Source organism: Tamandua tetradactyla, chromosome 21 (genome assembly GCF_023851605.1).
Source record: "Tamandua tetradactyla isolate mTamTet1 chromosome 21, mTamTet1.pri, whole genome shotgun sequence".
NCBI lineage: Eukaryota > Metazoa > Chordata > Mammalia > Pilosa > Myrmecophagidae > Tamandua > Tamandua tetradactyla.
In genome coordinates this window covers 57,323,125-57,334,622 of record NC_135347.1, presented here as the reverse complement: position 1 = coordinate 57,334,622, position 11,498 = coordinate 57,323,125, and the positions used below count along the sequence as shown (strand labels likewise).

Genomic DNA, 11,498 nt, shown 5'->3' with positions numbered 1-11,498 from the left:
CAGAATAGTTTCATCCTTCCATCCCCTACCCATCCTTCATGCTATTGTTGTCATAAATATTACTCCTACATGTTTTAAACACCACAATACACTTCTTAAACAATAATTTTTTAAAGAAAATTTTAAAATAAGAAAAAGCATGTCACTTGTTATACACATTTTAACCCACATATTTACAATTTCCAGTAATCTTCATTCTTTTGTTTATATCCAAATTTCCACTTGGTATAATTTTGCTTCTGCTTGAAGAACTTCCTATAATATTTTCCTTATTCCAGGTCTGCTGGCAATGAATTCTTTTAGCCTTTGGTTGTTTGAAAATGTCTTTATTGTGCTTTCATTTAAAAAAGATAATTCTGCTAGACAGAGATTTCTAGGTTGGCCTTTTTTTTTAAGTACTTTGAACGTGTCGTATTAGTGTTTTAGCTGTCTTGTGGCTTGCATAGTTTTCAAAGAGAAGTCTGTTTAATTTTTATTTTTGTTTTCTGCATATAAAAGATGAAGAATTAGAATGACACAGCACTGCAAGCAGTTAGAGGACAATGGGCCAATGCCTATAACTTGTGAGGGAGCGTGATTTTCAACCTGAAATTTCATGCCGATATAAACTATCGACCAAATATGAAAGCATAAAAAAGACATTTCAAAGGCATGCAAATTAAAACAATTTTAGCTTCGGGTAGTGTGATGGTGGCTCAATGGCAGAGTTCTCTCTTGCCATGCCAGAGACCTGGGTTCGAGTCCCAGTGCCTGCCCAGGCCAAAAAAACCCCCACAACAACAACAAACAATTTAGCATCTATTCATCATTTTTCAGGAAGCAAATGGATGAGGCGCTCATCAGTCAGGGTGAAAAAGCCCGAGGTAGTCAGAGGACCTAAAAACTGGGTAATCTCAAACAGGATATTGTGGGAAGTCCCAAAACAATGAGAAAGGAAGGTCCAGGTTAGAGCTGTGCTGCGAGGCCCTAGCCCCAGGTGTAGTTCAGAGTAAAGTGACTCCGAGGGGCGGTTCAGAAAAAAAAGAGGAACTCCTTACTTACTTGGCGTGACCATATTGCAAGGAATTTTATTTAGCTTGTGATTTAGAGTTACGAATGCATCTATTTGACTTTTACAACTTTGTGGATATTACTTAATGTTTTTTTAATTGAAGGAAGGAGGTTTAGAAATCTAAGTTCACAAACAACAAATTCCTTCCACGAATTCTTTCTGATCTTCACTGGGATGTAAGTGTAACTGCTGTGAGAGCCTTTCCTTACAGGGCTCTGACGCGGGGGGGGGTCCGCAGAGGACCAGAGTGGTTCTCCCGGCGCTGCAGAGTGGAGCCTGGCTGCCGGAATGTCAGGAATGCTGGACTCCTGGAAAGCTGGCGAGCACAGCGTGGAATGGTAAGAGACCGTGCCAGAAGACCATGTAGTCATTCACAACGAGAAATCTAAATCTCAAGGCTGACTGGAAATTCATGTCAGCAAGCCTGTACATTCTCTTCTTAATAGGGAAACATACCCCAGAAATCTAATTATGATCCTATGGTTGCTTGGTAAAAAGGGAATCAAAGTGGAGAATGTTGTATTGTCCTCAGGAATATTTTAATCTGACAATGTTAGCCTGGTGAGTCACCCTTTGAGTTAGTCTGGTACCTTTAATAGGTACCAGAGACGAATAAACATTTTCTATAAAGGAACAGATATTTCATATTTTTGGCTTTGCAGACCATCTCTGTTACAACTACTCAACTCTATAGGGCAAAAGCAGCCATGATAATATGTAAACAAATGGGCAGGCTGTGTTCCAACAAACTTTACCGGGACACGTGCAGACTAGAGCTTCGTGCTGGCTGCCGGAGCACTCTCCCCTGAGCAGCCTGGAATAATGACAAATATTTATTTTCTGACTTTCCTTTCTCTACCTTTCTTCATTTCAATGATATTTTATAATGTCTTTAATCTCTGAGACTAGAGACAAATTTATCTGGTTATAGCTCTAAATGATTGCATCTGGACTATGTAAAGCTAAACATCTTAGACTCAACAGTGTACCAGCCTCCAAACCACCCTGTAGGGAAAGTTGTTTGGGGGATTTTTTTTTTTTGCATAGAGGTGATGGGTCATACCAGGGATGAATATCAATTCTTGTCTCTTTCAGAGAAAGCAGAATTCCCTCCTTCCTTCCTCCCTCCCTGTCACCTTCCTAAGTCTCTGTATTTTTGATCACCATTGCCACACCTTGTTTTTACCCCAAATACACACAGATTTTTTTTTAGATGCATTATTACAAGCCCCTTGTGACACGCAGCTTTCCTTTAAAAAGCATTTGTCGTATTCGTGATCACTGAGAGAAAACTGCAGGTGTCAAGTGCTGAGCTGGAAGGTATAACTGGCGGCTGCATTAGCAAAGGTAAGTGATTTAGGCGTAGTCTGTAGAGAAAGCAGCCTAAGCACTGAAGGGTCTGTGCCAGCGCCTGCTAAAATGCTTCCCAGACTCCATTTCAACACTATAAGAGGACATGATGCTGTTTCTGTATGATAAAGGAAAATTACTTTCCTTATCCTCTTGGCATCATGAAGCCTGAAACACAGAGCAAGGCAAATTTTCAGAGAAATGGCATGAAGCCAGATTATTCATGAATGGTAATTGCTCCCTTTTTTTTTCTTATCCTCAGGACTCTCTAGTATTGATTCCACAAGGCTGCTTACCTGTTGTTTTATGGTGAGATTCTCTGGGATATGTTTCTGAACCCCTGAACTGGCTTCACACAGTTCTCTGGTACAATGGAGAGTGAGACATTTTTAAGAGAATTTAGACCATTCATGTGCTCAAGAACGGATCAGGTGCTTTGGACAAATAACATTCATCTATTTAAGAAATATTTATGTTATTTCTACAATGCAGTAGGCATTGTTCTAGTGGTGGGCTCTGCAGTTAAAACAAAAATTTGTGCCTTGCTCTACTGGAGCTTACGTTCTATAGGATGGGAGCAAGGCCACAAACAAAAATACAAGTGTTGAGAGCTATGGAAAAAAGGAAAGTAGGATGAAGATTGCTGTGGTTGGAAGGAGGCTGCTCTTTTAGATGGGGTGGGTGTTAGAAGGAAGGTGTTTTGGAAGCAGTGGCCTTTGAGCAGCGGCTTACATGATGTGAGAGGGGAAGCCGTGTGTATCCTGGCACAGATATTGTACTTGCACAGACGAAGCAGCAACTGCAAAGGACCAGAGGGTTGATCACGTGGAGACTTGCAGATCCTGCTAAAATTCCGACTGTGTGCAAGCTGTGTGCAAGTACCTGGGGGACAGGCATCCATCCGCTCACCTCACACCAGGGCACTAATCAGAGTGGTTAGTGTGACAGTCCTGCAGGTGAAGACCAGCTGCTTCTACTCGGTTTCTGTTGCTTCCTCCTTGAATTCTGATTGTTTCAGGCTCCATCCCTATGCTAACAGGCAAAGTTGGTTAGAAGCTTTATCTGGCTAGTTCTGCTGTCATGCAATATATTCTGTTTTTTTTATTCAAAGCCTATTTTCATTTGTGTTCTGGGGGCGGGGTGGGGGAACAAACAATGTGCACCAATGGATTTTCTAGAAAAAGAGAGATGGTGACCAGATGTCAGGAAGAGCCCATTCATTTTGATGTGTCATTTCACGGAAGGATGTTTTATGAGCTTGTTGCTTACTCAGGTATGAGGACGATTTAACTTAAGAGGTCATCTCACATCCCAGCTGGCTGGTCAACTTTGCCTTTTGTATTTGTTTGTTTTCACCACAATTGAAAACCACAGCAATTACTCAAATGCAAGGAACTATTAGTGAGAGCTAATGTTAGACTTTTGGAAATATGACATCAGACCATATAATATTGCCATTATTCAGTTACTTCTGTTCTACAAAAAAGAAATTTCTTATGCTTCAACCTAATATTAAGATGTGATATAAGATGGCTGGGATTTCCTTTTCAAATATTTCTGGTGGACACAAAGGGTAGAGCGGTAGATGGATGAAACAGGATTGTCAAAATGTTAATGATTGAGAGGCTGGGTGACAAGAATGTGGAGATTCATATGCCATTTCCTCACTTTTGTGTATATTTTAAACTTTCCATAATAAGATTATTTTAAAGTTTCGGCTATCTGTTTCATGTGTTAGTATTTGTGTGTTAGTATTTATGACTACAATTTATTGGGTTTGAAAGAAACCCAAATCAATCTTGTTTAAATGAAGGAATGAACTAAAAGGGGGTATTACACTGGGCTGTGTAACTGAGCCAGAGAGGGGAGGGGAGGGTGGTGTCAGGAATGTCTGAACTCATGGCCTTCATTTCCTGATCCGCCTTGTCCAGGTGGGGGTGGGGTGACAGAGGGAGCTACTTCACTCTGCGCTAGCTCCTTACCTTCGGTGGTCACAGAGGAATTAAAGGTTCTTAGTCCCCAGACAGGAATTTGAAAAGTTCCCAGGGACCCTGATTGGCCTTGCTTGGGTCACGTGCCCTTGCCTTGAGCCAATCGCTGGCTGTGGGGGACAATGGCCGGCCCAGCCTGAGCCACGGGGCCCCTGTGAAGGCAGGGGCTGCGTTCAGGAGATGGGAGGAGGGAGGAAGCTGGAAGCAGACAGGGCCCTCGATCCTTTGGTTTTCGTCTTCCTTCCCCAGCATCTGCGTTTCCCCCCAGCTGTTAAAGTAGAAAGAGCAGGTTGCGAAGCTCATTAGCTCCTTGCAAAAAGAAAGCAGAAGCGAGCCTGGCGTCCTAGTGTGCGCCCCGTTTTCCTCCGAGGCGTTTCAGATCTGAGCGGGTTTATTTTACCCCCGCGCGGCGGGACGGCAGCCCCCTCCCCGCACGCCCGGGTGCGGGACCACGGCCCCTCCCCACACGCTCCGGTGCGGGACCACGGCCCCCTCCCCGCACGCCCGGGTGCGGGACCACGGCCCCCTCCCCGCACGCCCGGGTGCGGGACCACGGCCCCTCCCTGCACGCCCCGGTGCGGGACCACAGCCCCCTCCCCGCACGACGGGTGCGCGACCACGGCCCCTCCCTGCACGCCCCGGTGCGGGACCACAGCCTCCTCCCCGCGCGCCCGGGTGCGGGACCACGGCCCCCTCCCCGCGCCCGGGTGCGTCTTCGGCGCCATCCTGATCCGCAGCCCGCACGTTCCCCTGCTCCCGCACAGCCCGCTCCCCGGACCCCCTAGGCCTTGTCGTTGGGTTAGATCAGGAGCTCACGCGTCCACGGTTACGGCTACGTGTGCAGTGGCCCCAGCTGTGCCCGGCTGCACAAGTTTTTGTTTTCCTTGGAGTTCATAATCCCCACCCCACCCCCGCACAGAAATTCAGTCCCTAGCTCTCCAGGGGTCTGATTTGCCTCTAAATACGTTTAATGAGGGGTTTCCTATCTTCGGCACCCCGGAAGAAAGCTCGGAAGTTCCAGCTACTCCACCTGGACTGGGGGGCTCCCTGCGGGTGCGGCACCCCCCCCTCCCCCCGCAAGGCCAGTCCTTACGGCCCTAGGATTCTCTGCTTCCTGGAGAAATGGCTTAGCCGTTACAATGAGTAAAACTAACTGTGAAACGGCACGAGTCATGACCCGGAATGAAAAATAATTAATCATGATTAAGACTAAATGAAATCATGGATAAAAATTATTGCAGTGAACCTTTCCTGTTCCATATGGCTACTGAAAACAATACGAGATACTTTTTAAAATGGTATCTTTTCTTCTCTTAGGCAGATACATTTTGCTGAGTTTTCTTGGCCCAATACTTTTGAGTTGCAATCCATGGTTGAAATAAAAACTTTGGAGCATTTATATGAACATATAACTCCTGTGTGTGCTCTACGCTGGCATTCCTGTAATGTCTTGAATCAGTGAACAGGGAGAATGATATGCTTCTCTTTTTCAATTTTTCTAAAATTTTAGAACTGTCACCTTGAAATGCTGGTGAGAAATTTCAACTCGGCAGAGGCTGTCTCACCAGCATGCATCTTTGTTTTATAGATTTAGTACACAGTCCTGGACTTGATACTTTACCACTGTAATTTCAAGGTAATTGTACCCAATAAATTCATTTTCTTTTATGACATCTTATAAAATACTTTAAAGAATTCTGAGCAATACATTTGAAAATAATTGTAAGATGATATAGACATTATTTTTAAAATATAGATAACCAGTCGTTCAACGCGTAGTGTGGCCGAAGGCTGAGTATATAAAATATTTCTGGACTTCAGCTCATGGCTTCTTAGCATCTGGAGACAGGCAAGCTTAATGCAATATTTGATACTTTAGAGTGTTTTAGCTTCTGGAGGTATGTTTGCTTATTGCAATATTTGGAGATTTCTAAATGCTAACTTGACCTAATGTTTATAGTGTTGAAGAAATAATTTTTAGGAAAGCTATCCAACAGTGTTTCTCAAAGTGGGATCCAGTCTACCTTTTAGAGTTGCAAATTCTTGGCAACCCACCGGCCAGATCTGCTTAATGACAAACTGGGGGGTGGAGTCGGGGGACAACAATTTGTGTTTTAACAAGCCCTCCAGGGGATTTTGATGTGGACTAAAGTTTGAAAAACACTGTCCTATAAAAACAATAAGTTAGGTATCATGTTCATCTGTAATAGAGACCTGGGATAACAGTAGCTTCAAGTACATATCAGTTTTGTTTTTTTCCCTCCCATAAAGAAGACTGGAGGTAGGCAGTCCTAGCTGGTTCAGATGTCATGTTTTCACTCTGTCTTTCTCTATAACTGCTATTCTTTTGGTTTGAAAGTGGCTGCTGATATTCCAGCCATTACAAACACATTCCAGGCAGCAGAAAAATGGGGAGGGGTGTTGTCTAGCTGGGTAACCCATTTTTTCAACTGCTTTCTTAGATGCCCCACCCAATGACTTCCGCATACATCTCATTTGCCATGGCTAGTGTAAAAGAAGGGTGGGGAATGTGGTTTAGTTGTTCATATTATTACTCAGAATAAAACCAGGGATGCCAGGGAAATGGAGACTAGAAGGATACTAACAGTCACTAGATCCTCTATGGCATGGAATGTGTCAAGTTAAGAAAGTTGATCCCGTGAAAATGTTATTCTACAGGAGCTCTTCACTAACCATGCGTTAAGAACACCTTCTTTGCTCTGTTAATGGAAAGGTTAAATTCTTTCTTTGGGTGAAGGTCTTTGTTTTACCTTAAGAGTCAGAATAACTATTTATCAGAATAAAAAATATATAATTTATTTCAGACAAGTAGAGGCTGTGGTTGATATGCACTAACCAAGTGCCATACACAATTCCTTGAGAGAGTGATTTCTGACATATTTGAAATGCAATCAATAAAAGAATCCATTCTTATCACGATTGTGGTAATGCATCATGATGAAGTAATTCAAGGAAAGAAGAAGTTATATGTACAAAGCTGTTCACAGCATTGTTATTTTATGACAGCAAAAATATTTAAGTGGTGTGCTGGTTTGATACGATGTATGTACCCTAGAAAAGTCATGTTTTAATCCTAATCCCATTTTGTAAAGGCAGCCATTTCTTCTAATCCCTATTCAGTATTGTATGTTTGAAACTGTAATTAGATCATCTCCCCAGAGATGTAATTTAATCAAGAGTGGTTGTTAAACTGGATTAGGTGGAGGCGTGTCTCCACCCATTTGGGTGGGTCTTAATTAGTTTCTGAAGTCCTATAAAAGAGGAAACATTTTGGAGAAAGCTAGATATTCCGAGAGAGCAGAGAAGAGTGACAGCCACTGGAAGCAGAGAGCCCACAAGCCAGCAACCTTTGGAGATGAAGAAGGAAAATGCCACCCGGGGAGCTTCATGAAACAGGAAGCCATGAGAGAAAGCTAGCAGATGACACCTTGCCATGTGCCTTTTCAGATGAGAGAGAAACCCTGAACTTCATCAGCCTCCTTGAATCAAGGTATCTTTCCCTGGATGCCTGTGGTTGGACATTTCTATAGACTTGTTTAATTGGGACATTTTCTTGGCCTTAGTACTGTAAACTAGCAACTTATTAAATTTCCCTTTTAAAAGCCATTCCATTTCTGGTATATTGCATTCCGGCAGCTAGCCAACTAGACAAGTGGCTTACAGTTTAAATGTTCGACAACAAAGGGGAGGCTAAGTGAATCATGGTTTGCCTATCAGATTACTATGCAACCATAAAGGCCATGTAATAACGGCCAGAAAAAAAGAGTGATTGCAAAATATATCAGCAGTGGGAAGAGAGAGTAGAACAGCATTCAGAGAAATATAGTGGTTTTGTCAGGATGTCAGAAGCATGTATGCAAAATGGCTTCTGTTTTAATTTCCTTTATTGTTCTATAAGAAACAACAGCAACCACCACCACAGCATAAAACAGTTTCATCCAGGTCACCTCACCCTAATTCAGGTCACTGACTTGATTTTTCCTCATTCTTTTCTGGCTATTTGTCTTTTCCCTGATAAAATCCAAGGCACTTATACAAAGTAGATGAGTTGTACCTGAGTTCAAATGAATCTTCTAGTGTTCTTAACACCCCCTTGTGAATAGACACATGGATCACCTATCTCAGAAATAAAACTCAAACTGTTTGCTATGCAACATCATAGGAATATTTTTTCAGCATGAAACAAGTTTGTAATAATCTATTTGACCTCTCTTACTGTGATTTCCTCTATCAGTTTCATGAGACTAGAAGTCAACTGTACCAATTTAGACATATAATTTGTAGAGACTAAAGGGAACAGAAAACATGGAACTGCCTGTTGGCAAATGAAGCCCATGGGTTTTTAATATGATGCTGTACCATTTCAGCAACCACACCCACCAAACTCCAAATTCTTCTTGAAATTACTGTGGATTTGCCTGGTTGTCCAGGTTGGCAAGAGCTAGAATTGATTTTAGGTTAAGAGTAAGATATTAAGATGTGGCCTTATTTCTTGAGATGAAGGATTGTGACTTGTGTGGTATGCATGTCCCTTGCCACTAGGTAGGCTGGCGGCTGTTAAGGCTTTAGAAAAGGTGAAAGAAGAAAAATGTCTAGGGACTCTAAGAGGGAATCAGTGATGTCAAATACGCAGGTTAGCAGAGCTGGGAAAGGTGCTATCCAGAAGAGATAAGCTCACTAGGAAATGTCCGCCAATAAAGCATGCAGACATTGATGGAGCCAGGGGCCAAGGGCCATGGGACTTAAAACCAAGGCAGAGTCCATGCCAAAGAGAAAAGGGCTCACCCTGATGGATGAGCCTTGAGGACATAATGCTGAGTGAAATAAGCCAGACACAAAAGGATAGATACTGTATGATTCCACTTTTATGATCATGGTAAAGGTAAAATCAGAGGCTTATAATACAGAATATAGGGGACCTAGAGATACACGGAAGCTAGAGATGGGTGAACAGTTACCTAATGAGGTTGAACTCAAATGTAAGGGAGTAGATAGAACTGAAGGTGGGTCTTTAGTGGGTCTGTATATTGTAATATTACCATAATGAAGGTGAACATGATTGAAAGGGGTTGCATAGACCTACGTGTCCCACTAAATAACACTAGAAATATGAATGAGTTCTTGCAAGAACTACTTCAAAGGTATGATTCGTGTACAAAGAGTGTTTAAGTCCAGGGTACAGGGGGAAAACCGCTGTTGCATGTTATGGGCTGTGTTTAACAGGAAAACATCAGCAGTACCACATCAACACCAGAGGTAAATAATGGAGGGAGGGACAAGAGTTAAGGGAGGTTTAGATTTCCTATTTGGTGAGAGTGTGTTTATTGGTTCTTTTTCTCTTGGGAACAATGAAATTATCTAAAATTGAGAGTGTTGATGGACAGTGGACTGTGGGCATTATGCATGATGCCTAATGAATGCAGGTGGCTGAAGGATGCACTGACTGAGACATAGATTGGCGAACAGTGGTGTATACATATGATCGAGTATTGTGCTGCTACAGAAAGAAACTAAGTCGTGAGGCATGCAAGGATGTGAATGAACCTGTGGGACATTTGGTGAGGCAAAATAAGCCAGAAACAAAAGAACAATTATTGTATGGTCTCCTTTAGAAAATGCTTATAAAAAAATAGGGGCCTAGGTTGTAAACTCTTATAGCAGACATATCCAGTCTGGAGTGGTAATTCTTATTTCTGGATTTTGAGAGGCTGTTTTATATATGTATAACCTGCTACTTAGAGATAAGAAGCCAGTGAAAGTAATTCAGAATAGAGGGGTAAGGAAGACATTGTCTCTATTTTAGAAACACACCTACTCTTCAAGATTAAAGGAAGAAAGGTTTATTTTTGTCCAGAACCTAAATTTTCTGTAGTACATAATCTAACTCAACCTGTCTGGATAGCTCAACAATGAAACACAGGGAGCCAGAATGAGAATGCGGGCCTGTAATCCTGTATAGCTTAGTGTAATGCCTGGACACATCCTAAAATATATTAAGCAGATAATCAAAAAGTATGGGCAGGTCCCTTGAGGGATGGGAGAAAAAATATGAAACTATTAAACTTTACCATCAGGGAATCCCTGACACTGTGTCAAACTTTAGGGACACCCAAATCAATAGGCCAAGCCCTCGATCTTAAGGCTTACTCTTGTGAAGCATATATAGGTAGTGGAGAAGCTTAGACTATCTATAGGCACGCCTAAGAGTTACTTCTGGAGGACCTCTTTGTTGCTCAGATGTGGCCTCACTCTAAGACCCAACTCTGCAAGTGAAACCATTGCTGCCCCAGCAATGTGGGACATGACATCCAGGGGTGAAATTTTCCCTGGTGGCATGGGATATGACTCCCAGGGATGGGTCCGGCCCTGACACTGTGGGATCAACAATTCCATCCTGATCAAAAGGGGGAGAGGAAATGTAACAAATAAGGTATTGGTGGCTGAAAGGGTTCAAATAGAGTCGAGAGACTACTCTGGAGGTCACTCTTATGCAAGCTTCAGTTAGACCTTGCTACCTATCATAACTTACCAAACCTCCAACCAAAACCATTCCAGGCAATCCTAAAGAACACCTAGGGCATTATATAAGATTCTACAAAGGTTCCATGCACTAGGGTAACTTTCCAGAAACCTACAACCTCCAGATGGGTCCCTGGACCAGATAAGTCCTGAAACCTAGAGAAGCCAGCCTCTCCAGAGCACCAGCTAGTTCCATCTCCCTATCCCATGTTAGTGACAGCCCCTTCCAACATAAAAACGTTAGAATGGCCATAGTCCAACTACCCCTAAAGAGTGGGATAGAAAGATCACAGGTGATGGTGGAGTCATACAGAGGAGGTAATGTTTAACAAACGAATATGATTACTGAATCATTAAATTGATATTTCTTTCAGTCTCCAGTATCTTAGAGCAGCTAGAAGTAAAGACCTAAAATTGTGGAATTGTAACCCATATCAAACTCTGAAATCTGTTCTACAACTAATTTTTGTGCTGTCTTCAAAATGTATTACTTTTTTGTATATATGTTATTTTTCACACACATGCAAAAAAAGTTGATTGTGATGATAAAAAAATATTTACTCCTT

The 11,498-nt window shown here is 42.4% G+C and overlaps 1 long non-coding RNA gene across 2 annotated transcripts; it reads right to left on the bottom strand.

Moving 5' to 3' along the window:
* Window positions 1-758: 758 nt before the first annotated feature.
* LOC143665703 (uncharacterized) lies at window positions 759-4,650 on the bottom strand. Of its 2 annotated transcripts, none has more exons than XR_013167183.1 (3): window positions 4,384-4,650; window positions 3,311-3,433; window positions 759-1,367 (listed from the first exon to the last, which is right to left on the bottom strand). It is a non-coding gene; the product is annotated as an uncharacterized LOC143665703 (long non-coding RNA). The 2 variants fall into 2 exon arrangements; XR_013167182.1 differs by lacking the exon at window positions 4,384-4,650 and adding an exon at window positions 3,671-4,377.
* Window positions 4,651-11,498: the final 6,848 nt, after the last annotated feature.